This window comes from Sciurus carolinensis, chromosome 11 (assembly GCF_902686445.1).
Source record: "Sciurus carolinensis chromosome 11, mSciCar1.2, whole genome shotgun sequence".
Lineage (NCBI taxonomy): Eukaryota > Metazoa > Chordata > Mammalia > Rodentia > Sciuridae > Sciurus > Sciurus carolinensis.
In genome coordinates, this window is record NC_062223.1 from 47,176,014 (window position 1) to 47,202,653 (window position 26,640).

Below are 26,640 nucleotides of genomic sequence, written 5' to 3' on the forward strand. Positions count from 1 at the left end.
TTATTTAAGAAAGCAGGGAAACCTGATAGATAGCTCAGCAATACATTAGTTTGGATTTTTAAAAATCTAAATTGTGGTAAACTCAATTTTCCAGACAATAAAGCAGTTTAGGATAAACTTATTTATTATTAATTTGTACACAAATATCTACTGACCACGTACTACATACCTGGTGGACAGGCATGATACCAGAGTCCCTTTCCCTTATAAAGTCTGCATTTATTTGGGATAGCCTGAAATATGCAAGTAAAAGAAATATATGAATATGCCTCTGGACTCTTAGTGACTATGAGCCTCCTTTAAAGTTCATATGAGGAACAATTAAGAAATTAAAACACGACTACACTTTTAAGATTAAATGCACCCTAAAAATGGAAGGGTTTTATTAAGTAGTAAGAAATATAAGGAAAACTTAGTTATTAATGTCAAACTTATTTCTATGTAAACAGATTTAGGGGAAAAAAGTCAGTGAAAAAAATCAAATTACAGTAGTAGAGACATATAGATATAGCGTGTGTTTTGCATATGTGTGATTCCACTCTTGAATGGTGTATTCAAAATCTATTCAAGGGCTTTTGTTTTATGAACACACTTAGAAAATGTTTGATTTTATTTTACAAGGAGCCTACATTGCTGTTCTAATTTGTGTTTTTAATGCAAAAATAGTCAACGTGTTATGGGCCTCTATAAATAGGCACGTGTGCATTCAAAAGAATCAGAATGTGTGTAAGATGGTTGCCATTAAACATGAAAAGTCTCTGCTGCATCCAGCTTGGGTAATGAGGTAGAGAGAAAAATTCATCAAGATGAACTTGGAGATAATTCCTTTAGCACAGAAGGCAGAAGCATTAATTGATGGATGTGATACCCACGCAGGACAACACATTTAGCTCTTGAACATGACAGTTTCAGGCAGCCAATGTAAAAATAAAATAAAATAAAATAAAATGAAACAAAAACCTCCTGAACTGAGGCGTTTGAGGAGAAGGAAGGTTGACTTGCTGGGCACCATGTATCTATTTTTCGTTGACATCAGGACCTTGGTCCAATCAGATCTCACAGTCATAATCCTCTGGGCAAAAATCAGGGTTGGATCTCCTGGTTTTTCTTCATTTCTTTCCCCTTCTTTCTTTTTATCTTTAAAAGAATTATCATTGTGCCAGGCGTGGCGGCACGTACCTGTAATTCCAGTTACTTGGGAGACTGAGGCAGGAGAATCACAAGTTTGAGGCCAACCTGGACAACTTAGTGAGAGACCCTGTCTCAAAAAATAAAAAATAAATAAATAAATAGAGGCGAGGACGTAGCTCAGTAGAGCGCCCCCGGGTTCAATCCCCAGTACAACAACAACAACAAAATTATCATCATTGTAAAACAACTTCATGATGAAGTGTACAAAGGAAGAAAAATGTTCCCCTTTTAGAAAGACCAATTCCATTGGATGGCGCTATACAAATCCATGTCTGTGTTTTCTTAAGTGGGTGACTTGATGATATATGGTCATATTTTAAGATCATAGTCAAGGTGAACACACCATAAATTGAACTCACTCCAAGTCTCACATCACTACAGAATAAAACAAACCTTCCTGATCTGACAAATCCAAATTGAAGAGTGACTGCCTAGACAAATTCCAGCTTATCACTCCAGCAACGGGAAGCAAGTCAATCCTAGTATCAGACCCCTGCACCCCCAGCCTGCCCCGTTCACTCTTTCTTTCCTCTCAACACCTATGTTATTCAAATGGTATGGCTATTTTAGACCAACAGGCAACCCGAACAACCAGAAAGAAAACAGGCAGAGTGAGAAGGATGCTTATCGTGTCTCCAAGCAAAATTCAAGTTCCTCCAGCTTTCAACAGAATGATTTGCATATACCTAGAGCATAAAAATGGCCCTAATGGAATATAAAAAGGAAGGCAGAGGCTTAGTGCTGAGCAAAACTGGGTTTAAGTTCTGACCTGGCCATGTGCTGTATGTCCGTGGACCATCAGTGCACAGTAACATGGATAAGTTACTTCCTCTCCTAAAGCCTCAGTTTTTGCTTCTGGGTCCTGGAGATTGTAATACCTATCTGAAGATTATGTGGAGAGTAAGTGAGAAATTGCAAGTTAAGCGTTTGGCTTATTATTGAGAGAAAAGTGGTTCAAATTTAGATTGAGGGAAACTGGTGTAATTGACCAAGGAAAATCCTGGAACATAGGACTATTCCAGAATGACGTGGGAAAGCAAAAATGGGTAGTTTCCTCCCCAGTGCCAAATCATAGTTCCACAGATGTGCTGAAAGCTTTGGGTAATTGATGTAATTGCTCTGAGTCCTAATATTCTTGTCTTTAAATGGATGACATTTCTACTCTAATCCTAATGAACTCAGAGATCACGTAGCTCCATCTTAGAATAATGTCACATGTAATAAGCACTGATTCCAACAGCCCAGAAGTAGCTGGAAAGATATCCCAGTTTTTGCTGGTATTCCTCAAATGACATTATAGAGGATTTAAATACTTGGTTCACAACAATATTTAATCAATCTTTGCCCTTTTCCCATCTACTTAATTTACTCCCCATACAACTTCAAAGCTTCTCTCCTCAAATACTGCTGAAAACCCCAACTTATTCCACCCCACCAACCCCGTGGTGTTCTTCTATCCTTCTCCCCTTTCTCCTCTCTATTGATAGTTTATTAATAATTAGATCAGTGTTCGGCCCCTCTCCCAACAAGAAGAATCCTTCCTCTTGCCAATTGAGGTGGCTATTTACAGGTGTTTTTCTGTTGCACTAGAAATCTGTGAACATTAAAAATATTTATTCTCTTACATATGCCCCATAAGGTGGTTGTGAAAATTAAATGAGACCGTATCATATAAAATTTAAACAGAGCACTTGAACATATTAAGTGCTCAATAAATTGTGTTTTGTTCTTACTATTATCTTTGGGCAAAAGATGATGGGCCATGCTCAACCAAGCATATAAATCAGTTGGACCAGAGTCCAACCTTCTTTATCAGTATTGATCTTACAAGCCCTTATATTTGACATTTTTTCTGCCTGGACCTAGTGTACCTACTTGCTCCTTCTATCCAGCTTACCTTGGAAATGACCCCTTATTTCCTAGGGAATCCACTAGGCCTATAACTGCCCTGGTACTTCCTGTTAATACCTCCTAGATATAATCCTCATTGTGAAACTCTACAATGTTTGTATTATATCACCTCATGTTAGTGGAGAACTCTAGCCATGAAAATATTCTCATTGCCTGGCAGTCATGGGTTATCCTGTTATGGGAATAAGGAACATTTCCTATCATATCTTTTGGCTACATTTCTATCAAACCAGACACCTATTTTCCACTCCCAGCTAAGGAAGTAATGCAGAAAATTCCAGGATATTGCAATCTGAAGTGGCATCCCCAAACAGTGAGGTGTTGATTCATGTCTGCATGCAGACAAACCTCAGAAGAGACCACTAGAATGATTACTTATTCGCCATTTTCCTTTGAGCATTTTCTGATAGTATTTGTGGGAACTGGTCACACAGTAACAGATACAGTTAATTAGGGAGTCTCTCTCCTCCTGCTTACACACATATATTTAAGACTCCAGCTTTAATTTTTGCAGAGTTTTATTGATATTGTCCAGTGCTGACAGCCCCAGTTGTACTACAAGACATGTTAGGAGGTGAAGTGGACTTAGTAATGCCTTCAAATTTCATTACTCAGCCAGATTGTAGAGTCTATCAATTATCTCAGCATTGACAGTCAGGTGAATTAATTGGTGTATTTGACAAGGACAGCTATTACCCTATGTTGTTCTGACAGCTCGTTTTGATACCAGGGAATTTGTCAACCTCCCCTGGATGGGAGCAGCAGTGGGAGGAATGTTTGAGTGAATCAGGTGAGGACATTGCAAATTTTCTCCCCACTCTCAGCAGCTACAGATAGTCCTCCTCCAAAATGGAACTGCTGACATTCTTAACCTGAGCATTCCAACACATGTCAGGTTTTCACAATACCATCTACACTAAGTGGGGTTGACAAAGTAAGCAAAGTTGATGAATATATTAACACTGGAGTGGGCGCCCTTTTGTAATGACACAAATGCCCTTCAGAGACCAGTTCTGCTCCCTTTGCTCCACCTTCCTGAGTTTGTTCATCTAACACGTACGGATGTTTTATGCCAATCAGTAGAGAAGGTAGCTTCAGTCAGAGGTCACGAACGTGACAGGTTGTGGTCAGCTTCCTTTGAGAAGCTATTCAAAGCATAGAAATGCAAATAGTTAAAGACTTTTAAAGTTCTTATAGCTGTAAGATTCTTATGAAGTTTTCTGTACTTTATACAACAGGTGTTTTTTTTTTTTTAATTCTTATTACCAAGTGACTTGGGCTAGTGTGGGGGAGGGGAAGCATGCTAACTGACTGACATTGGGTGTGAATTTGAAGAAGTCAGTCTTTCTGGGATTTTATAACCTGTCTGTAAGATGGAGAAAGGAACCATCCTACAGCTTTCAAACACAATTTTCCAAGATAAGGGAGACAGTAAGATTGGGATAGAAATTTGAACTCTTTGGAAGACAAGCACAGTTAACCCAAGTCATTATTTCAACATTCCTCCTGGGGTTTTGCTGGGTGAGAAAGAAGAACCAAAGTGCTGATTTCATTGGGATGCTATAAGGCCAGGTGTTAATCGCACTATGCTACAGTCATTTGGTATAACTAGTCTCAGACATTAATGCTGACCATGTGAGTTAACAACTCAGTAGGTCTGCGATTGTCCGGGGTTGAGCAAGAAGTGCTGAGCTGTAAATGTAATCCACAATCCATAAAATTAAGCCTGGTGGAGAAATGCAGTTCAAGGACATTTAAAACAGTTAAGCAAGAGGAAAAGCAAAACTGATGTTCGGTTACATTTTCTGGGTGGCATGTTGGGCTCATGGTGTGGAAGTGACCCCTTGCAAAGGTTAATGTCAAAGCCACTGCCTCGGCTGTTAGTGGAAGCTAAGCCTTTCCCTCAGGACGTGATTAGGTCTTTGGGAAGCATGTAGAGGTGTTTCTAGACACTGGCTGCTGTGGATTCCTTCGCAAGTGCAGAGCATGCCATGCTATTAATCTCACTTCTGAGCCCTCAGTGTCTCCTCATAAAAAGACGGTTGTTTCTTGTTTTCTGCCCTCATTATTCCCACCCCTTTCAACTCCCTCCCTGAGATTGTACTGCAAGAGTAAAGTTGGAGGCAAAAGGAGGGGTGTGAGAGTGTACTAGGTAGAAGCAGAGACTCTGCAACATGATATATTTGAAAGTTCATTACACTCAATCGGTCTCACAAGCATGGGCCCACGTGACTATGGACGTGCCAGTGACTGTGCAGCTTCTGCTTAAATGGCTCCACTGTCACAGCTATCATGCTCCTCCCAGCTTCCCTCTTCATCTTTGAATGACTTTGAATATTACAATAGTATTCTTGAGCTGGGTCTCATGGTGCACACCTGTAATCCCAGCAGCTCGGGAGGCTGAGGCAAGGAGGATTGCAAGTTCAAACCCAGCCTCAGCAACTTAGTGAGACCCTAAGCAGCTCAGGGAGACCCTGTCTCTAAATAAAATACAAAATAGGACTGGGGATGTGGCTTAGTGACTGGGTGCCCCTGAGTTCAATCCCCAGTACCACACACACACACACACACACACACACAAATAGTATTCTTGAACAGACCTGAAGTTTGTCCTCCTGCAACTCCTGCCCACCATTATAGATGTAACCCTCTGGTACTGTATGAAAAAAAACGTGGCCCTCTCTGCATAACAGTGAGCTGAAAATCGCTAACCCAAGCCTCCTTGAGCTGAGCCGAGAAAAATTTTGTTAGAGAGGAAGTCTATACAATTTGAGAAGCCCTGTATAAGAAAAATGATATGTAATTACTAATACAAAGTTAAATTCAAAAATAAATTTTATTTCAAAATAAATCATAATAAACATTTTTAAAAGATGCTAATCCCAAACCATAAAACTTAGAAAACCTAGAAAAATAATTTTTTAAGCTAACTGTCCAGCAGACTTATTACTTTTTCATTTCCTACATTTTTTGGATTGATTCTTTCATTTGACAATGATTTTGTAGTATTATTTTCTAAGGAAACAATAGAAAGGTGATTTAGTCTTTGTCTTTTAATAATTAAGAAAAAATATTTTGCAGATACAACAGTTGTGATAGATAATATCAATATTTTTAGGATTGTTAAGTTTAGGAAAGTTAAAGGTTTTTATATACGAATGAGCTCTAAGATTCAGAAAAATTTTTCATAGACCAACTTCTGGTTCACACCTTGCTTCTCTCTACTACCTCTAACTATCTGATGTCAGGTGCTAACTGACACTTAGTGCATACAGCCCTTGGTCTTACAACTTCTTGACATGATCAGTGATGGTTCGTCCAGGACAGCCAATGAAAGAAATGTTCCTGGAAGCTGTGTCAATGGCAGGACAGCTCGACATACTTGACTGTGTGAGTGCAAGCCACAAAAAAAAAATCCACTACACTCAGACTCCTTAGCAGGAGTTGAAATACACATGGCCTCTCCATTGCCACCTGACACAGAAGGAAGTGTGAGAGAGGGGAAGTCAGAGCACAGAGCAGTAAGAGACACTGGCCTTAACCAATTGTAGTTGCAAGTCTTATTAAACTGATTACCACTTATCAGGGAAAACATTTGGCCTTTGGTCTTTTGGGATTGGTTTATTTCACTTAGCATGATATTCTCCAATTCTATCCATTTATCTGCAAATGCCATATTTTTATTCTTCTTTATGGCTGAATAATATTCCAGTATGTTTATATGCCACTGTTTCTTTATCCATTCATCTGTTGAAGGACATCTAGGTTGGTTCCATAATTTAGCTATTTGTGAATCGAGCTGCTAAAAACATTGATGTGGCTGCTTTAGTGTAGTATGCTAATTTTAAGTCCTTTGGGTATAAACCGAGGAGTGGGATAACTGGGTTAAAAGGTGGGTCCATTCCAAGTTTTCTGAGAAATCTCCATACTGCTTCCCAGAGTGGCTGCACCAATTTGCAACTCCACCAGCAATATAAAAGTGTGCCTTTCCCCCACATCCACACCAACATCTATTATTGTTTGCGTTCTTGATAATAGCCATTCTAATTGGAGTAAAATGAAATCTTAGAGTTGTTTTAATTTTCATTTCTCTAATTACTAGAGATGTTGAACACTTTTTCATATATTTGTTAAACGCCTGTATATCTTCTTCTGTAAAGTATCTGTTCAGTTCCTTGGCCCATTTATTGATTGGGGTCTATGTACATGTATGATTACATGAATGATGTGAATCTACATCATGTACAACCATAGAAACAAAAAGTTGTACCCCATTTGTGTACAGTGAATCAAAATGCAGTCTATAAAAACTAAATAATTTTTAAAAACCTGATTACTTCCTGGTCATATTGTCAGCCCTGTCCCAGGTCTCAGAAGGGGTCTGTGCAAATGAGATACCCAGCATTTTTACCTTCATTAGTCTCTCAGAAATCTGCCTTGGCAAGTGAATCCTCAAAAGAAAGAAAGAAAAAAAAAAAAAAAAACCACAACTTACCTGGGACCAGCGTCTCTGGTTCCTCTTTAAGATCTGACCTACAGTCCAGTGAGGAGTGGGAAAAACCAATGGCATCAGATAGATTCAGGAAGAGAGCCACTCATCCTCCCTGTGTTGGCTATGGCTTTGGAACATGGCACCAAGCACAATGTGCATTTACTGGCAAATTGACTAATTCTTACTCTTAGGGCTACAGTATTTTCTTTCAGTAAGAGTTCATTTATCCTCAAGGAGAAGTTGGAGCTGTATCTTATAAAGCCAGAATTAACTCTGGTTTCAAGAACTAGCTTTGCTTAGGAAGGAAAATTTTGTCTACCAGTCAGGTGAAGTTTTCATTGAGCACATAGCATTTAGTTTCTCCTTCTTTGACTATGGCATAAGAAGGGAAGGGCCTTCTGGAAGCTAGGCTTTGCATTTACATGAATAAATGATAATGCCTCTCTTTTTGCACCAATTGTATCATGAAGAATACTATTTATTTATTTTTTAAAAAATGAATGTATTCTATCTTCTTGACTAGATCTCAAATTTCTCAGGATAGCATTGTGTCATATCCTTTAAAATTATTTTTGTATCTTTAGCATTTTAATACACCCTGGAGCAGGCATCAAGCAACATTATTCTTGAGAACCTTTTATATATATAGTATTCAGATTATTCAACAGCTTAAAAATTGAAACAAATTTGGATCTATATTTTTTTCTTTCTCTCATACTTTTCTTCTCTCTTCCCTTTTTCTTTCTCTATCCTTATTCCTTTATTCACTCTTCGGTCTTTTGTTCTCTTTTTTTCAGACTTTTCAGGGCTTCAGAAGCAGAATAGCTTGATGCCTGACTTTCCCACTTACTGACTACATGACTTTCCACAAGAAATGTAACTGTGCTGAACTACAGTTCCTGCATTCATAAGATGGGGCTAATAAGAGATCCCTTCAAAACTGTTGTGAGAAAGTGATGAAATAATACTGAGTCTCAACCCTTTTGAGACAAATGTTTCAATTTTATTGCAAATACCTCCTTTACTATCCTGAAGTAAAATTCATAAATAACATAACCTATAAGCACATATAATAAAAAAAATCAATATAATGCCTATGTGTGATTTAAAGAAGATATAAAAGGAAAGTAATTTACAATAAAATAATTTATAAATGCTCAGGCACAAGTACACTAGATGCTCTAATGAAGTGTCTGCTGTTTCCACCTACATTTTTCACCTTATATGTGACAGGTACAAATGCAGGCCAACACAATTGTGTCGCATTATCAACTCAGGTATCACAGAGTGTGAAATAAAGCACAATCTTCCCCAGGCTTACGTAGGAGTCGCATTCCTTTTATATGTATATAAAAACTATGCAAAACATAATTCATAAATAAAATGAAGTTAGGCTCTAGGCTTAGATAATTATAAACAATTTTTTTACTTCCTTGATTGTCTCAATGGGCCCTTTAAAAAGTCAAGTAGGGTGTAGGACAATGCTTTCTTAGGCAGAACCGTTCCAGGCATTGCAAGATGCCAAGCACCGTGCATCCTTGGGTCCTAAGGTGATTTTTAACATCAGCTGGTTGTACAAGAATTCATTCAATTCTGACAGTAACTAGACACTGTTAGTGCAAACCCCATACATTCAGGAGATTGCTCCTCCTTGAGATGCCAATTGCAAATGGGTTTCCATGCTGCCCACACTATTGCCCAACCGAATATAACGTTGCCATTCCCAACCCCAAGATTTGACAATTGACTAGAACAGCGCACGGAGCTCAGGAAAGTACTATTCTTACAAATTTACCACAAAGGATACAATTCATAAATAGCTCAACAGAAGAAAGAGGTAGGTCATGTAGAACTTCCATTCCCTCTCTGGCTAGGCTTACCTCCCTCCCAGGGCACTGATGTATTCACCCACTAGGAAGCTCTCTAAACCTCATAGTGTAGGGGTTTTGATGGAGGGTTCATTACATAGGCATGGCATTAAGTCCTTCTAGCTCCTCTCTCTGCTCCTCAGAAATGAGGCAGGCCTGGGGTAGTGTTGGGAATGGGCTGAAAGTTCCAGCCTTCTAAGCATGGCCCCCCTCCTGAAGCTATCTAGTGCTCACCCCTTGAGTCATCTCATTAGCTTACAAATGTTACTTATCATTCAAGAGATTCTGAGAGTTTTAAATGCTCTGTGCCAGGAGTTGGGGGACAAAGACCAACTATTTTATTTATTTGTTTGTTTGTTTATTTATTTATTTTGGGACTGGGGATTAAACCCAGGGGCACTTAACCACAGAGTCACATCCCCAGTCCTTTTTATATTTTATTTACAGTCAGGGTCTTGCTAAGTTGCTTAGAGCCTTGCTAAGTTGCTGAGGCTGGCTTTGAACTCAGATCCTCCTGCCTCAGCCTCCCAAGCCACCGGGATTATAGGTGTGCACCACCGCACCTGGCTTATTTTTTTATTATATAATACCACTCCATAAATGTTAATTATGTTCAATTTTTTTGACAACCAAAAAGTAGTTTCACAAATTTTTAAAATGCCATTTGGAGGTGGTATTTCTTGCATAAGAGGCACTGAAATTCTAATCTGAAAGGAGCTAGCATAGTACCTAGATTACAGTACAGGTACAGTCAAGATAGATTCCTTTCCTTTTTTTCCTTCCCATCTGTGTTCCCTTCATCAGCTGCAGTTGACCTGTAGCTCTGAGGAATTCCAAAAGGGTGGGAGGGCAATTATTAGACCACCAGTCCCCAACTTACAATGGTTCAAAGTACGATTTTTTAAAAATTTTCCAATGGTTTGAAAGTCATATTCGTTCAGGAGAAACGATACTTGAAATTTTGAAATTTGATCTTTTCCCTGGTTAGCAATATGCAGTACTACACTCTCCTGATGCTGTGCAGGGTCAGTGAGTCCCAGCTCCCGCTCAGCCATACGATCCCACTGGTAAACAACCAACACCCCACAATGTTCTGTGTCACTAAGCTAGATGTCCAGTGGGTTGGGTGTATTAAATGCAGTTTCAATTTATAATACTTTCAACTTGCAATGGTTTTATGGGGACATAACTCCCTTGTGAGACAAAGAGCACCTGTGTTTCCATTTGCTTCTCTTGGAGAGAAGGCAATGAGAAAAACAAACATCAGTTAACTAGAAAAAGAACATCTATTCAGGTGCGTGGGATTTTTTTTTTAATGGTGTGCAGACATCTGTACTCTATAAGGACACACACTCAATTAACTTAGTGGTAGATGGGAACTTCATCATGTTCAAATAATTTAAAAGCAGCTGCCAAAGGACTAAAGGACTAGTCTTGGTTGTATTTGCTACGAAGAATTTTGAAAACAAAGGTGACATCAGACTTGCTATGGGCATCTGTTTCATTTCACAGGGAAACCTGTGGAGGGAAGAATTCATTTGACCACAGGAATTCTGAAGAGCATCTTTGTGGTATTGACAAGAACCAGTGTCAACTGGAGAGTCCAGGTTCTAAGGAAATGTGTCCTTTGGGAATGACCCCAAAACTTTGAACTTGGGGCTGAGGGCAGGAAGGGGTCTAGGAAAGAGAGGGTGATAATAAATTTGGTCCATTCAAATTCTTTCTGGAATTGGTGCTCTTACCTGCCAGTTCTTTGTGCATTATGAAAGGTAGCGCCTTTATCCTCATTATTTTTCTTGAATTCATTATAGAATGGGGACATCATAGTATTTCAAAAGATAAAGTATTTCAGAAGTACAGAGAAAAATTTGATAGACATAGAGGTTAATGGGTGAAAATCTCTCAGATTTTTTTGTTCTTATAAAAGTGGTAGTGTCTTGAGGAGACAAAGTTCAGAAACAAAGACCAGGTACATCTTAAGGATTACATCAAATTCACTTAGCAATTAGTGTATTATGAATATAATAATAATAATAATAATAATAATAATATCTCCTTAATGCCAAGCATTGAAACAACCATTTCAAGTCCTTAGTGCAGCACATGGTGGGTTTTATCATCCCATTTTATAGGTGAGAAAAACTAGGCTCCAGGAGATTAAAAGCCTTGCCAAAATTCTCACAGTTAAAAAGAAGAAATTGCACTTGGTGGAAGTAGAATCCAACTGAGTTCAGAATCCTCCAGAAGCCATTTCTCTACTTTCTCTGGTTTAAATATCCTTAGAGTAAGTTCTTGTCCTCCTTTTTGCCAAAGCAGCGCCTAAATCTTTCAGGCATGGGTTAAGCACATTTTCAAAAACATAATTAAAACTTACAAGGGAAATTTTTTGTTTTATGATTCTGACAACATAAAATTAAATAAAAATTTTGCAGGATAAGAAACACCGTTTTAAAACTGTCAAGAGGTAATCAGACTCAAGAGGGAAATATTTGCAATATATGCCACATATAAAGAGTCAATCGAAAACAGGACATAAAAATAAAAAAGTCATGAATGGTACACAAAAAGGATTTACTGTTCAAACCCACAAATCATTATTAGAAAAATGCAAATTAAACCAACACTTAAGTTACGTACCTCATCCAGAAACACCCTTACAGACATACTGTAAATATTGTTTAGCCAAATATTTATGCACCCTGTGGCACAGAACATTGACTGTTTTTAGGTAACAGATATCCATCACTCTATCATTCATCCATCTGATTATCTATCTATCCATCCATCCATCCATCACTATGATTCCATACTGATACATCTGATTCTAGTGAAAATTCTACAGTGTTCATCTTTGCCTTCCTTCTTTTCTTACTTGTAACAATTTTCTTTGACAATGGGAGACCTGGATTTCCATTATCCACAATATAATATATTTACTTATTAATTCAATCCTAGAACACACATAGTTTCAGACTTGCTAGGCCATACCCTTGTGGAAAAGACTCTCACCTCTGCCAACATGAGTAAGATATTTGTGTAGTCTTATTTTTGTCATTAGCTTAATAACATAGAGTCAAAAATATTGTCTTTCCAAAGTTACTTGGGCTTCTCTCCTTTTGGTGTATTTATATTATTATTTGTCATATAGTAAGTTTCATTTTTATTGTTTGTATTCCATTAAGGATCTCACAACCTGATCAGTATTTACTTTTAAAATTTATTTTGGGGATATGCTAATAATTGCCAGAGCTATATATTAAAAAGTTATACTCAGAGTATCACTCTCATCCCTGATATCCCATTTCCATCCCCCATTCTTTATATTCTGGTCCCACCCACCACCTTTCAGTAACTATTCCCTTTAGTTTCTGGTTTATCCTTACCATATATCTTTTGCACAAATGAGTAGACATCACTGTTTTCTTTGATCTCCTTTTCTTACATGGAAGTTAGCATATGAGGAATGTACTTTGCACTGCTTTTTTTGTGTGTAACAGAATATACTAGACATCCAGTCCAGCTTTTTTCTTTTTACTTTCGTAGTGTTCCATTGAGTGAATGTGCCATAGTTTGTTCAACTACTCGCCTGGGTACAAGCATTTAGGTTTTTTTTTCTGATATTTCTGCAATTACAAGTGATGGTGCAATAAACTTTTATATATGTATTTGCATATTGTTGGACATTAGTCTTCAGGGTAGATTTATAAAAGTGGAATTCCTGAGTTAAAAAGTAAATGTGTATTTATAGTTTTGTTAGGCATGTTCAAATTATCCTACAAATGGTACAACAGTTCTCTTCCTCATCTGCAATGCAGGATATGCTTGTTCTTCCACACTCTTGCCTATGGAATATGCTGTCCACTGATTAATTTTCACCAATATCTAGGCACTAGGTATACTCTTTGCCATTAGGGTATTATCATTCTAGGCCTTCAGTGTGCAGAATTAGGAAACATACAAAGTTCTTACCTATTCATATAGAAATACCTTCGTTTTATGTCTACTACGTATCTAACAATCAATTGTTTATCTGTGATCTCCAGAAAAATCTATATTGTATTACTTTATGTATATGTATGTATATCCTATTGTTTTATCTATCTAGAGGTTTGTCATGGGGAATTGGCTCATGCTACTGTGGAGGCTAAGAAGGTCTATGATCTACCATCTTCAAACTGAAGATTCAGGAGAGTGAATGGTGGTATTATTCCAGTCTGAGTCCCAAACCCTGAGAACCAATGATATAAGTCCAAGTGCCAAAGACTGATGGTGCCGTAGTTAGAGAGACTGATTCTTTCTTGTGCTGTCTTGTGCTAGTCGGGCCTCCAAGGGATTGCATTAGGTGCACCATATTGGGAAGGGAAAACTACTTTACTCAGTCTACCATTTCAAATTAACAATTCCTGATAGGATGCACTGAGAAAGGCACAAAATGTCAAAAACTGCAAGAATTTAAGTCGAGAACACTACGGACAAACTCAAATGCAGGAACATCCTACGAATAACCAGAACTCTTTAACAGGGTCAAGGTCATTGAAGATAAAACTGAGAAACTGGCATAGATTATAGAAATTAACTAAGGAGACCTGACTACTAACAACAGTGTGGGATCCTGAACCAGAAAGAAGATGTTAGTGGGAAAACTAGTGAAAGTCAAATGAATATTCCATCAGTGTTCATTTCTGGGTTTCAATAGTTGTACTGTTTTTGCAAGAGGTTAATGTAAGAGGAAGCTAGGTAAAGGGTGTGTGAAAACTTTCTACTACATTTTGCAACTTTTCTACAACTCTAAAACTATTTCACAACAGAACGTTAACAATGATGTTTTCCTCATAAAATCAGTGACTGGCTAACATCAATAATTGGGGAAGTTCAGAAATGCACAAAGAAAAAAAATAAAGCCATCAAATAATTCCATCACCAAGAGATCAAATCTGTTTTTATTTTGCTATAATTGCACACACATTTATTCTGTTTCCAACATTCAGCTAATAAAATATTCATTGTTATATAACCTACTTCTTTCCCACTTAACAATATATCATCAGCACTTATTCCGTGAAATCAATATTCTTTAAAGTTGTTTTAAATAGCAGCAAAGCATTCCAGGTTATAGACATATAAGTTTATTTAACCCAGTCTTTCCTGAAATATATTTTACAGAGTGCTTGTTCTGGAGTATATTAGGAGGTGTTTTGTAATGAAGGATTTCTGTGACCAAATGAATTTGAGAAACACTGAGTGAAACATGATTAAATAATTTCTTTATTGGAACTTTTCTGACAAGATTATTGTTAATATGCTTTATGATTCTGAAAAATAAGGGTATAGGATGTGGGTCCCAAACTTATTTGATGAGGCAATGACACAATCCTGTCATTAAAATGGCATGCGTGTGTGTGTGTTAGTTATATTTTTCCTGATATTTTAAAAATACTTGATTCCATTAGATCAAGGAACTTTAGTAGGAATTAAAATTGCTGTCCATTCAGTTGTTGTTTGGGTTCCAGGTGCTAATGTCACCAGGTTTAAGTGAAGACCCAGAAATTATTATAGTCTTCCAAATCTTGATGCTTGGCTCAGAGGAGATAGTGTTTTGTTTCTTTCAGGGGTGAGAGATTTTTAGCTCACTTACGGTTACATCAATCCTGGAAGAAGTCAGCAGCCCTGAGCTGAAGTTTTTTAAAAAGTTCATAAAAGTTGAAAACCATGTAATGATGGTGTTATGGTTTGAATCTTTACTGTCCCCCGAACAGCTCACATGCTAATGCAGGAATGTTCAGAAATGAAATGATTAGATTATGAGATCTGTGTCCTCATCACTGGATTAATCCATTTGATGGATTAATAATTCGAAAGAACTCTTGTACTGGGTGGTAACTATCGGTAGGTGGGGCACATCTGGAGGAAGTAGGCCACTAGGGGCATGACCTGGATTATATCTTGTCCCCCTTCTCTCTTTCTCTACTTCCTGACTACCATGAGCTGAGCGGCCTTTCTCTGCCATGTCCTTCCGCCATGATGTTCTGTCCAGGGCAATAGAGTTAGCAGACCATGAACCGAGACCTCTGGAATCATGAGCTCAAATAAACTTTACCCCTCTAAGTTGTTTTTGTCAGGTATTTTGGTCACAGTGGTGAAAAACTGACTGACATAGATGGTGAGGCTTTAGACCATAATTCCATATGAAACTAGACACTAGTTTTCAAGGCAAATTGACCTCTTCTAATGATATAAAGGGTATAGGTGGACAGAGTGCTGCAAGAATATTATCCTGCCAATGCAGAAGCCAAGGCTTTTCTTTGATCTCTCCACTAAGTTAACTTATTAACAAGCTATGGGACCCTGGGTAATTTACTTAACCTCTCTGGGCGATCATCTCAAATTAGGTCTTGAATTATCTTGATTCAGATGCCCAGATTTTGATGAAAAGTCAAAATTATTGCAGTACTTAAATAAAACACTTGATTTGTTATCTCCACCACTGCTTATAGCATATCAATAAGTTGGGCAGCAGAATGGATAATTTAAGTTTCTCTCTTAGAGAAAATAAAATATACCACATAGCTTACATTTTGACTTTCTAATCAATGCATGAAATTCTTTCCAACCTCAGGGCATTTGCACTTGCTGCTGCATTTGCCTGAAAATGTTTCCTTTGACCAGCTATTTCTTTCCTCTTTAAGTGAATTATTATTTTAATTATACATAGTTATGGAGCACACTGTGATAATTCTACACACACATATGGTGTGTAATGACTAAATCATGGTAGTTAGCACTTCCATCTTCATATATATATGTGTGTGTGTCTGTGTGTGTGTGTGTGTGTGTGTGTGTGTGTGTATACATACTTTTTTTTTTCAGTACTGGTGATGGAACCTAGGGGTGCTTTATTTCTGAGCTACATTTCCAGTCCTTTTTTTCATTTTTAGACAGGGTCTCACTAAGTTACATAGGCTAGCCTCCAACTTTTGATCCTCCTATCTCGGTCTCCAAAGTAGCTGGGATTACAGGCTTGTACCACTGTGTCTTGTGACATTTTTAAAAGGATGTTTTTGATCAACTTGTAATAATTGTATATACTTATGAAGTACAGTGTGACATTGAAATGCAACAAAAGGAGCTCAAATGAGAAACACATTTCTTCCATCTTGGCTGAAATCTTTGCTAAAATCTCCCCAAAGAGGCACACATCTCCTAGCCCATCATCACTCTGCTTTAATTTCTTCATAAAATTTGATCTCGAACTTATGGATTTGTTTATGTACCTATTGCTTATTTCTCTTCACAGAAATCCACAAAAAACAGATCTTGTGGTCTTGCTCAAACTGTGCCTAGAACATCACCCAGGGCTGCAAATAGCCCCAGGCAGGAAATAACTCACTGGGCTGGAGATCAGAAAGGAGGCTTTGTGGCTGGAGCCTTTAGGGTGAGGAGAAAAGCAGTCAGAGGGATGTCAGGGAGGTAGGAAGGGACCACATGAGCACATGAGATCTTATTGGCTGGTGATTAAGTGGAAGTGATGCTATAATAGAATGTGAATCTTCTCACCTGTGCATATTTATAAAGAACAAATTACTTGTAAACATCTATACCTGACCTTTCACTAGTAACTATTTACTTGATCTATATGCCTCAAAGCCGATGCCACATCCCAGTGAGTCACAGCTAGACAGCTTTATAGGAGACTCTTCAAAACAGGGGCTCTTAACCTGGGCTCCAAGGAAGGGCTTCAGAGAATTTGTGAGTCCTTGAAGTGAAATGAAAGATTTTTTGTAAGTGCAAGCATGCATGTGTGTTCTTGGGGAGGAGTTCCATCAACTTCAGTACGTTCTCCTTGGGGCCCTATGATCTCCAAATTTAAGAATCATTGATCAGTTTTCTCTGAACAATTCGACTCTTACAGCATCTTGTTCAGGCTGGTGAATATGCTTGCTCTCCATTTAAATCGCAACTTAATTTTGTGAACTGTACTTTCTTTGATAAGCAGGCAGAGAAGTAAACATGGGAAAACGTGTACATTAAAAAAAAATCAATTAGCAGATGTCAACCTGTGATAAATCAGTTGTCCATGTGTTAAGTAACCTGAGTGCAGGTGGCAAGAGCTGATGTTCCTCCCAATGACAGTGGCTGAAATATCCATATAAGATGATCTTTAAATATTTGACTGTTGCCTTAAAATAGCTACCCTGATTTTTAAAAAAAGAACATAATTTAAAAACCCTTAGCTTATTTTTAATTTATAGTCCTTGAAAAAAAAATAAGTGGCTGGCCCAATCATTTATATGCCTGGGCAAAAGCAATACATCTATATAAAAGTACAGTGATATATTTCTGTTGCTACTTTAATGTGCTGCTCCTCGCCCTGTATGTTCTGATTCATTGGAGAGTAGCAATCATGTCGACAGGCGCTGTTCTTCAGTTCCCATCAGCGACAACTAAAGGCCAATTCAAGGTTGTGGTGGGGTCATGAATCTAACACAGTCGCTGATAGAACAATTTCCCTTCCACACAGCATTGTCAGTGGGACACACTGGGAATAGACAGGGAGGCTGGCTGTGTGTATCTCTATCTTCTTGCTTTTCCTTTTGTTTCTGAGCCAGTATCTGCAGTGTGTACCAATCTAGCGCCATTAGGGAATAAAGGCCAGTCCGTGGAAAATTGATAAGGGAGAAAATTTCTAACACCTCAAGAATTGGGAGGTGGGGGGGAGCTTGTCCCTCTGTGCAAACAAGTCATCTAATAATGTATTACAGGGGGGTCAAGAGCAGAGAAACAGAAGGAGAGGCAGAAATAAAAGCCTGTGGGTTGGACACAAGAGAGGTCTCAGAGCTTTACAAAGAAAACGTTTACATTCCAGAGACTCTGAGGGTTAATTAAATAACCAAGTTCTCTTGTTCTTTCGTTTCCCCAGTAGTGGCTGAGTGAGTGAGGAGGCTCTCTCTCAGCCACTTTGTGTACCCCTCATCGGGCAATAGTCCAAAGTTTGACCAGAAAGCTACAGCTCAAGTTTAGTGGAAAACAAGGTCAGAAGGTGGGGGGCCTCAGATGGGGCTCCCGTGGGGAGCACCCTTACTTCCAGGGCTAAGCCTCAAGTTTTGTTGAGATAAAGTGATCTCAAAGTGGGGCGAAGGATGAATACTGGGGAGCTTGTGGGCAGGTTACCTCAAGACAGTCCAGTCATGGACACCAATGTGCGTAGCATCTGATGGCATTAACAGCATTCCAGGGTGGTTTTAAACTTGGGCTTGGGATTCAGGGAAGGCATCAAGGCGCTAAGGACTCACCCCAAGGCACAGTGGTGGATGAGAACTGTGATGTGAAACAGGGCCCGTTTGACTCCAGAGCCCACGGTCCTAGTTGTTAGACTCAAGCTTCCCAGTTTGGGAGTCCCAGGTACAGATTAACCAGGGCATCTTCCCTGTGTCCCTCTGAGCCCCAACTGAGCAACTGAGTAGACAGCAAGTACAGGTATATTTTGCTCTTATGGAATTAAATGTTTCTAAGACATTATAAAAAAAGTTGAAGGTGAGTGAGTAAAATGTTTTTGGTAGCTATAAACTGTCAAAGATGAAACTAGTTCCAGCTACTACTAACTGAGCATTCTTTGCTTCCTGTAACAAAAATAGTTGCTTTAAAATAATAATAACAATAAACCCTAATTCAGTCAGTTAATAAGTGTATAAAAGAGGCAAATCTACCCCCACAGATCTGAAATTCATTTTAGAGAGTCAGTTGCTATTTTTTTTTAACTTTCTTCCTTCTTTTTATAAGGAGAAAAAAACCCTGATTTCCTAAATGATATTTTTCCATTGGAAAATGAATACAATTATTATAGAACATTTCAGAAGTACTAGAATATAAAAGAAAGAAATTAACCAGCCATAATTCTACCATGTTATCAATATTTCATGTTATTTCTGCTTGACCTCTTCAGTATGTGTAATTTCTGTCAGTTAATAGTCACACTGCTTACGTAAGCTTGGAACCTAATTTTTAAAATTTAACATTTCTGTGTAAGCACTTTCCCATGTTGTTATAAACTCTCAATAAATAATATCTTAATGGCTGTTTAATGTTCCAACAAGTGGGTATTCCAGAGTTTACTTAATGATTCTTTTATTATCAGACATTAGGTAGTTTTCTGTTTTTTATTATTACAAATAATGTCTTAAGAAATATTTGGGAACATTTTCCACATTTTAGGTTATTTCCTTAGGTCAGATTTACAGAAGTAGGATTGCGGGGTCAAAAAGGTATGAAAACATGCAACGCTCTCAAGAAATATTGCCATATTGCTTTATAAATGAAGGGTGGATGCAGTTTGCACTGCCACTAGCGACTAATCGAGCAAAACTGCAAAGCAACTAAAAACATTTATGGTGTTAGACCAGGGTTTCTCAACCTCAGCACAATTGACCTTCTGGGCTGGGAGATTCTTTGTTTTGAGAGCTAGCCTGTGCACTGTAGGACGTTTAGCAGCATCAATATCTACTCACAAGCCAACAGCAAACCTCAGTGTGACAAGGGCATATGTTTTCAGACATTGCCAAATGTTCCCTGGAGGGCAAAATTGCCCCTCATTGAGACCCACGGTGTGAGACAAACTTCAACTTGTATTTCAACTCTGCCACGTACTAGTAAGGCAACGTGGACAGATTACTTGACTCTTCCCTGGCTTATCATTTATCTAGTCATAGTAAACTTAAATAGGACAGCACATGTAAAGTTTTCCATACAATACTTAGCATGTGGTAAGAGTTCATTGCCATTTGTAATGAAGACCATGGTGGTAATGCTTCTAGTGACCAGGTAAAGATTGAGCCTTTGTAAATGAAGAGATGGGTTGGTGAATCGTTGATATTCATTCACTCATTCATTCAACCAGATTTATTGAGTCCTTACTATGCATCAGGCATTGTTCTAGGCACCGGGGCTACAGCAATGAATAGCACAATATCCTCATGGAGCTGACATTTGAACTGGGAGACAGAGGAGAAATAAGGTTGAAAACATGAACCACATTATTTGTTAGCAAAGGAGGTGTTTGGGGGTGGGGAAGTTAAAACTTTAGGTAGGCTAGCTCCTCAATCTCTATTGGGAAAGTGATATTCAAGACCCACTTTTGCCATGTGGCAACTGTGGTAGGAATAATCCAGACAGAGGGAAGAGCAAGTTCAAAGGCCTTGAAAGAGGAACTTGCCCAGAATGCTCAAGGACTAATAAGTGGGTTAGTGTGCCTGGAAGAGACTGGCAAAGGAATTGGGGCAGTGGATGAGTGGTTGGCTTGTGGCCTGATGATGAAGACCTGGTAGAGACGTTGCTTTTACTTTGTGTGACGTGGGCAGGCATTTGATATAATCGTTTCATACACTTTAATTTTTGCTGAGAAATCAGTGCAGAATAAAGAGTGGAAGGGTTGACTATCCAAGAGTGTATATTTTCACTGTCTAAACCTGCTTCTCCTTGTGATAGATAGGATTTTTCCAGCCTAGCTCCAAAATCTTGCTAATCTGGGAATTCCATTCTACCTCTGTTGAGCAATCTGACTTAGCTGGAGGCAGAGGTTCAGGTTCAGGTTCAGTGAGGAGAGCTTCAGGGATGTGCATAATCATCATCCGAGCAGGTGGGCTTGCTTCGTTCTTTGATTTGATTGTGTGACAGTCATGGCGATGGAGGCAATGTTCTGAGAACAAGGAACTTAACCCTCCCTTCCTCCTCTGTACCAGCAATGAGGCTTTTAAAGCCTCCATGAATGGTGTGCCCATCTCTCTTTCTCCTTAAAATTATTGAAAAGAAATTAAAGTGAGAAACTTAGACAATAACTAAAATGAATGAAAGTGGTATAGGCAGACTTGAGCGCTTTCAGCCATAGGTTGCTCTGATGGCTAGAGAGTGCTTAGACAACTCATTGAAACAAATCTCTCCTGCCCTTGGGGAATGTGGAATGACGACTTTCTTGGTGAGACTCTATCAGTGGTATGCATTTCTCAATAGTCTTTTATTCCAATATTATGACTCATATTTAAGGTGTATCCTTTAAGCATGTCAACAAGTATAAACACATGCTTGAATGTTTTTTTCCTTTAGTCCAACTTGATATTAATCAGAATTAATTTCAGATAAAAATCTCAATATACACTTGAACTTGAAGGGAGGGAGTACATTCCATTGGTTCTCATCTCAATAGTAACTCTTCCACCAGCTCTGGTTCAGCAACCTGACTCTCCTCTGAAGGTCGGTTCTCAGGAGCTCTTATAGGGTGAGAAAAATCTCTCAGCCCAAACTTGAAGGCAGAGAGATTGGCTGTGTGGTGTTTCATAAGGTTTACAGCATTTGAAGTAATTTTGTGAGTTGTAAGGTTTTAAAACAGCAGTATGTGTTTTGTAAAAATGTTTAATCCAATTCTGCCTCCTGCTATTCATGTCAGAATGTTCAGGACTGGATTTTCTAAAGGATCAAAGACAACTGCCAACCTCCTCAAAGACAGTTTTACTGTGTAAAAGTCACCTGGGCAGAATGCTTGAGGCTGCCCTCGTTCATTCTCCGATATCCTTTCCCATACTTCATCTTGCATTCATTTCTTGGTTATGCCAGCTCTTTACTTTGTGAGCTCCATCTCAGAATGGAAATTCAGTCACTGCCATGGCCCAGTGGAAATTTTCATTGACTCGGGATACAAAGATCTGCGATTCCTTCATTCATCATCAGTTTTCCAGTTAGTATCCTTTTGGCAGAGTCATTAAAGCTAGTGGGAGTACCCTTGGCCAGACTGTCTCATGACTCTTAGGACTCTCCTTGCCACTTAATGATCCTAGCTTTTCAAAATCTATAACCTGGAAAGAGGAAAACCTGGTCATTTTTGTAGCCATGAGTGCCTCTTCACAACAGAACACTTCCCGTTCTTGTTTTAGAATGGTGTGCATTTTTGCTATTTGTCTTGGTTACTGTCACCTTGCTAGTTGCTTTGTGAAGGTGTAGAAAATTCCCTTCCCAGTCCTCTGACCAGCAGATGATTTAAATGGCTTTAGGAAATATTTGTAACACTAGTGGGGATTATTGGTTGGTTTCACAGGGTAGGGTCTTGGTTTTGATCATCTCTAATGGCAGACCAGGACTTGGGACCAGGGATGGGGGTCATGGAAAGTGGCATAAAAGGATCCCAGCAATAGGAAAATTAGCAACTCCTGTTTCATTGGCCACATCTACCTGCTTGAGAGGGAAAATATTAGGCTTGAACCAACTGGTGTAGCCAATTGCCTACATTACAAATTGGTGTAGAACACTATACCAATTTGCTAAATCCTGGAAAGAAAGACATTTAAATATTTCCTTCTACTGAAATGGTGACCCAGACCAATATTACTACTAAGCCCATACAATCCACAAAACACGCACTCTAGAAGGAAGGAGGTCCAGAATAAGAACCAACAGATAAAAAGAAGAACCAAGAATCAAAAAGAATATCAAATAATACTGTACAGTAAACTTAACCTGAAACAAAATTATATTAATTCTCCTTTAGTCAAAGACTGACTGAGCATGGTGGTAAATGAAAATGTAAATAAAATAAAATGATTTGAGGTAAGTAATTCACTTAAATAGAAATACACTTTTCCAGCTTCAGAGTAACTTACGTGTCCTTAAAAGACAGAGAGGTTTTAAGTATTGTTTTAGACTTTCATCATCCAAGCATTATAATGAAGCATTGGAATGTCTAAACAGCTTTCCCCTTGTGGATCTACATTGAAGAAGAATAGCCCATCTTAGTTGCGGAAAGGCAGCCTCAAAGGTAAGGAGATGAATGTGTTCTTCTTCTGCCTATGGTGCTGGGAATTGGAAGGACTTAAAAACTTCACAGGACAGGTGTATTCTTTTTTTGCTCTACACAATTGAGAATCTGGAACATTCCAGCTGCCTCCAAAATTGGCAGCAAGTAGGCTCGCCAGCTGTAAAAGTGCAAAGAGTATATCTGGAGGGGAAAACTCTTTCAGGCCCTAGGGATTCTTTGGTCCCTTGTAAGAGATTGCAACTACCTCACACCCTCCTGGCTTGAGAGAGGGCTGGCATGTGGCAAATGCTGGGATTCAGAAGTATGGACAGAGTGACTTTGAAGCTTGTTTTCTGAACAAGTTCAAATTAGAGGCGGATCAAGATTAAGCTCAAATAGAAGATTTTTAGGCATAGGGCAAAACTCAACTTTCTGATTAGAGAAAGGAGAGCGAAGGCCAGAGAGTGCTAATGAAAGATTCCAGGCAAAGAAGTCAGGGCCAGCTGCCAGCTCACAGACTGAGCTTGGCAGACAGACAGCGCAGCTCTGACAGGGAGTTTCTCTATGCATTTTAGAAGGCAGAATAGATCTAAATGCAGCCAACCTATTGATTTATTCTCTTTGTACTGGACATGGCTTTTTATTAAAGAAAGCAGATATTCAATAGTGTTAACTAGTAATGGGAATTGACTTTTCACTAATTACACAGACCTTGGCATTAATGCACTTTAATGGAACCTGGGCTCTGTGTCCCTTAGATCAATCCTGAAGTTTTTCTCTAACTCTTTCTGGTCAAAGGACATGAACAGCATTGTAACCGGGGAGACCTTTTTTAAATCTCTCTCTCTCTCTCTCTCTTTTTTTTTTAATTCATGGGATGAATAGGCTGAGGAATTTCCTTTTATTCCAGAAGACCAGAGAAAGGCATAGTTTTGTGATCTGTTAAATACATAGAAACTGTGGTCTAACTGACTTTGGAGTTTGGTGTTGGCTGTTTAGAATTCGATTATGAATGCTAAAAAAGAGTTCAATTTCCCATGCACCTGGCTGGGTCCTGCCCTTGCTGGATTCTCTGAGGCATAAGACTCATCACTTATTTATTGTTCATTTGTTAGATTTATTAAAAGTAAATAGGATCGCTGACAGCTGTTGGATTCACACACAGACAGGGAACTGGGGATGTGAGAATATATGTTGCTTGGCAAACCTCTACAGCAGAATCCGACCTCACCCGAAAGCAAAACAGCATGAAATACCAGATCTTGCCATGAGGGAGCACATTCTTGAAGTTCCCAGGATGGCAAATGTTCCATCTCTAGTTCTCCAGGATTCATTGCCAGAGTCTTCTGCTGGCCAGGGAAGACAAAGGAGACCTTCCCAGACAATGCTGCTTCAAACCCAAACCATGGTGCCCTCAAGTTGTCAGGGAGGCTGTGTGTATCTTATTCATCTTTGAATGCAACAATGCCTAGAGTCAGAGTCAGACAAATCCCATTTCATTCATGCCTTTACCTCTTTCTAACTTTGTGGCATCAAGTCAGTCTCTCTGAGCCTCTACACCCTGATTCTGCAAAAAATGGAAATAAAAATACATGTTTCACAGGGTTGCTGAGAAATCTAAATAAAATACTGGATGCAAAGCTTTCAGATCAACGTGTACCCTCTTGGTAAATGGTAGTTATGATTGGCATCATGTTTTAATTCTTTGCATTTACACATGAGGTACTTGGTACCTGGAAATTCTGTGAATGGGGTCTTTCTTTGATTTGACTAATTTGTGACTGGTTTGCAGTGAACAAACAGACACATACCTGACTTCATGGAGTTTATAACTGGGTGGAGGTACAGGTAACAAAGAAGTAAAAGAGAGTAAACTATTTGAAATGTAATTTGGATACCTATGAGTACCATGAAAGAAATGAGGCAAGGAAAAAAGATAGAAAAAAGCAGTGTGAGTGTGTGTGTGTGTGTGTGTGTGTGTGTGAGAGAGAGAGAGAGAGAGAGAGAGAGAAGTTAGAAAGTGAAGGGCTGTGAAAGAGACAAATAAATAAATATATGAATGGAAATTCTTCTAGTACCTATAACACCCCTTCTCTGCTTGTTTTCATTCCTCTGATCATGTGTTCACTCAATGCTGTCTTCTCTTGAACTGAGGAACTGTTGTGCTAGAGACTTTCTCATTACATGGTGAGGTGAGATAGTTTCCATCAGGTGAGTTTCTTCATTCTCCTCCATGCTTGATCTTGTGCCCTTTTTCTTAAAGAATTTCCCACCCCAAATCAAGGACTTCACTTCCTTAAAAACCCCTCCCTCTTTGTATTGCATTTCTGTGCCTCTGGATTTGACTTCCAGAAGTGAATGACCCTGGATTCCAGATATCTCAGACTTGGAAGGAGTCTTTGCTTTCTATTTGGTCCCTCAAAGTGTTACACAACTGGACTGCCATATTGAATTATTTTCAGCAGTAGAAATTCTTTGATGCCCCATCTCAGACCAGGCTCTAATTTGAAAGTAATAACATTTGGGCAAAGCTCAGATGCACTAAGTTGCTGCCGAGGGCTTGGTGGGTTTGGAGGTAATTGGTTTTACTCAGTTGCTGATGCTTTACTTGGACAAATGAGAAATCAAACTACAGCTCAGTTTTCAGAAAAGCCCGTGTCAGCAGTTTAGTCTGACTACTATTTCAGAGCTTGTTATGTTATTGGCAATAAAATGCAACTAATATCCTGTTAATTAATATTGTATCCTACAGCTAATTTATCACATTATTAATCAGAGTCATAAAGGCAAGGAAAATACAGCTCACCTTTAGTATCTTTTCATCTCTCTTAAACACTTGTATTTATGCACAAATATGTGTTTTGGTCAATACTGCCAAGTGTTTGGTTGTTCCTGGATGAGTGTATTCTATTTTCAAACAGTAACTTGCCCCTCAGGAATATTTTATTTAGCAAGACAGGACTTAAAGTGAAAGGGTAACCATTTCTGATGGTAACCTTGGCTTTGTGCTTCTAGTAATTATCCTTTAATTGCATTACCCTATTTGAAATAGAGTTGTAATTGGAAAAAAACAATTTGACATTCCCTGATGCTTACTCTGACATGCACTATTTGCTTTTTATTCAAATGTAAATTTTCTCCATAATACTATCAAAGAAAGAAAAAAATTAAGCAAAATTGAAATGTCAGTAGCAATTTCTGACATGCAGGCAGTGTCATTCACTGGTGCTGTCTGGAAGGCAAGACTTTCAGTTCAGACAGAAAAAAAAATCAAACTATGAAATTAGCATGCTCTGAAGAAGGGAGAGACGGATGGCAGAATCACAGATCTATCCCTTTGGGATACGTGTCCACTTTGCACAATGGCTTCAAAATATTCAAGAGACCGCTAGCTGTAATTTTTG